Source organism: Ischnura elegans, chromosome 2 (assembly GCF_921293095.1).
Source record: "Ischnura elegans chromosome 2, ioIscEleg1.1, whole genome shotgun sequence".
In the NCBI taxonomy this organism is placed as follows: domain Eukaryota; kingdom Metazoa; phylum Arthropoda; class Insecta; order Odonata; family Coenagrionidae; genus Ischnura; species Ischnura elegans.
In genome coordinates this window covers 122,211,183-122,214,399 of record NC_060247.1, presented here as the reverse complement: position 1 = coordinate 122,214,399, position 3,217 = coordinate 122,211,183, and positions in this window count along the sequence as shown.

Genomic DNA, 3,217 nt, shown 5'->3' with positions numbered 1-3,217 from the left:
TGACTGTTGTAATTATTTTTCCTTGACTTTTGCTATGTCCAATAGTTGCAAAAAAAATTTCTTTCAGGGTATTTTTTTATCACTTTTACGTACTATTTCCCATCTCCAGGTGGAGGCTTTGTCAGAATCTAACAGTCATCCAATTGATGTGGTTTAGAGACCATTCTGTAGGGGTTCACATGTGTAAGTTAAGGGTCTCCATGTTTCACTGGCCATCAAGCCCTGGTCTCGTTTTAAATTATAATTGGACATGTAGATGAATTTTCTCAGTTGCTCTTGAAAATACCATTCTGATACAAGTTTCCTGTTACTATTCTTCAAGAAAATATTCTTTAGGTGAGGTCAATTCATCCTGTAGATGATCTGAGTCAATCAAATGGAGGGAATGTTGTAATATAGTTTTTAAAACATCGTAGATATACCCAGAGTGGCAATCGAATATCTGTTCATGGGCGTACCCAGCGAGGGGCAGCTGCCCAACCCCCCTCCTCCTCCCAGAAGCAAAAATCGGAAAAGTCTTTAAGCAAAATCAGTGCTAAATTGAAAAGAAAGCATTCAAAAAATTTTCTTTAAACCCACGAAAAATGATATGTATTAGTATAAGATATGTAACTAATATAAAACTAATTTTTTCAAGGAAATAATCTCATAAACTAATGTCACAACTTGGTTTGCTTCCCCCTCTAGACCATGGCTTGCCCTCCCCCTGAGACCATGACTTATGCCCGCCCCTAGTTATGATCCTGGGTACGCCCTTGTATCTGTTTGTGCTCACAGGCTTCCTTTAAACTCTCTCCCAAATTTCTGTGATTGAACAAAGTTTGGTAATATTTCTCTACAGCAATTATAGTTTTTCACATGGGGTCTTCTTCAGTATGAGAGCTACATAAATAGTTTCCTCTAGGGGTTCTCAGTGTAATGTCTTACATTTTGAGAAGAGGTTTTTCTCCCATCAATTAGAACATGAATAAGGTAACCTCTCACTGTTCATATTTTTGTCTGCAGTCATTACAAGGAGTAGTTCTGTCTTACCTCCAGCGATGACATGACTGATGGTAGTTAACGGATATTGCTTCCGATACCTCAAGGATATGTGAACATTGAGATTCAACTCTATAGCTTTGAATTCAAGTAAAGTTTGCTTCTTATTCATCCAGGTATTAGCTACCACTAGAAAATCTATTTGTGTGTCATAATGGCTAGTTCTCTAAAAAACAGATTTGACAAGCGGCACAAAAATTGCAAAATCAGTTAATATTGATCACCTTTAATTAGGCTGGATAGACATTCCATCTGATTTTTTGGAGGAACACAATACATATTGAAGTAACACATTCCTGAAGTATGTTTCGATGTACTCACTCATCATGGGAAACACGTACAAGAAATATTTGTGGCAGATCCCTGAAGAACCTAGGAGTTGTCAAGTGTGTTGGGGGAAGACATACGGATGAAAATGCAAAAGAAAGTTGCTATTTCTCACTAGTCTAGCCACACCTAGAATGTGTGGGGAGCATATGGATCCGTTGCAGAAATACTTAAACCATGAACTTAAGAAAATGCAATGGAAAGCTGCTTGATACATCAAAAACTGCTACGAGCATACAGAAAGCATTACTCAGATGTTAAATAAAATAGGCCGGGAGCCACTTGAGACTTGGAAGCTGTGCACTAGGTTTACATTGCTTGAGCAATTGAGAATAGATGAAAGCGACACATGGAACATCATAATAGAACCCCATGATATTTCCAGGTCCGGCAGGAAGGATAAATCAGGACAGATATTTTGCTGAATTGATAGGTATGGGAATTTCTTTTTCCCTGATCAATAAAGGACTTCAATGAATGCCAGGCAGAACTTCGTCAGACAACTTCCTTTTCATCCGTTGATGGCTAGTGTCGTAACACCCCCTGCCACCCACACCTTACACCTTTGAGACTGCTTGTGGGGTTGTATGTATGTATATAAAGTATTTAAATAATTTTATCTGCAGATTGTAATGCAGTATTTAGACATGTCCATCATAGTATCAATACCTGCAATTGACGTACAGCAACTTAAGGGAGTGGGTCTTCAAAAATCATCAGTACCGCATGGTGCATTCATAATTAAGCTTAAAGTATGTAATTGAAATCATTGAAAGTTTGCATCGCATAAAAATACCATAGTTTTTCCACTCATTATATGATGATGATGTGGATGATTTTTCTTCAAGAAGTTTTCTCGGGTCTTGCTCAGGATAAAGGCATCCATGTGGGCTCAAATGGATTCCCTGTCCCAGTGGACGACCTGAGCAAACTTCTGGAAGCAGATGACCTAGGAAAGCACGAATTCCGATGATTTTTCCATATGCATGTTTGATGACATTATTTCAACCCTGATAAATGAAACAACGTACAAGCTAACTTCACACTGAAGAGAGGTTAAAAGAATATTCAATTTCAGGACCTTAAATACACAATATGTATCATCAGAAAAAGCCATTCATAGGAGACAAAGTTTTTTTAAGCAGTAACAAATTGCCTTAAATTCACCATAAATGATTCTACATGAACTGAATACATAGTTGCTAAAGTTGCTTTCCTGATCAAAAGACAACATAGGCATTTAGGACAATGTCTTTGTATTCATAGTACAATATCTTTATGCAGTCCTCAATTTCAATAATGCTGCTCAATACCTATTCTGCTTTGGAGTAAGAATGCACCTATAGCTTCCGCTCCAAGATGTAAGATTTTGGGACGGAGGCCAAAATCTCATCATCATTCCTATTGGCTATCAATGTTGCACCATGAACTTGAGATGCCTTACGAATCATTTTCAATACTGACAATGAGATGAGCAGTAGGCCGGCCCTTATTTTTCAGAATTGAGAAAAGTTATGTTTTCCTAGTCTCAAAATGATCCAAATGAGGCTTATATTCACGTGTTAAAATTTGGTTACTTTAAAATAACGGGAACCCGTGCCCCAAGGGCCCTAAGTACTGAGGACCCTCAATTGAGTTTTTTGGGGCCGAAAAAGTGCTATCCCTATGTAAAACGTAAAAGTAGAGCCCTTTAGGGCCGAATTTTAGTTTGTTTTGACCTATCTCTAATAGTTTACGAGATATTGTGCGTCGTAATGTAATCCACCCTCTAGGGCACTACCCCGCACCGCGGCGCCGCTGAGTTACGGCCCGCACCACGTACTAGAGACTTCCCCTCCACCCCCTCCCC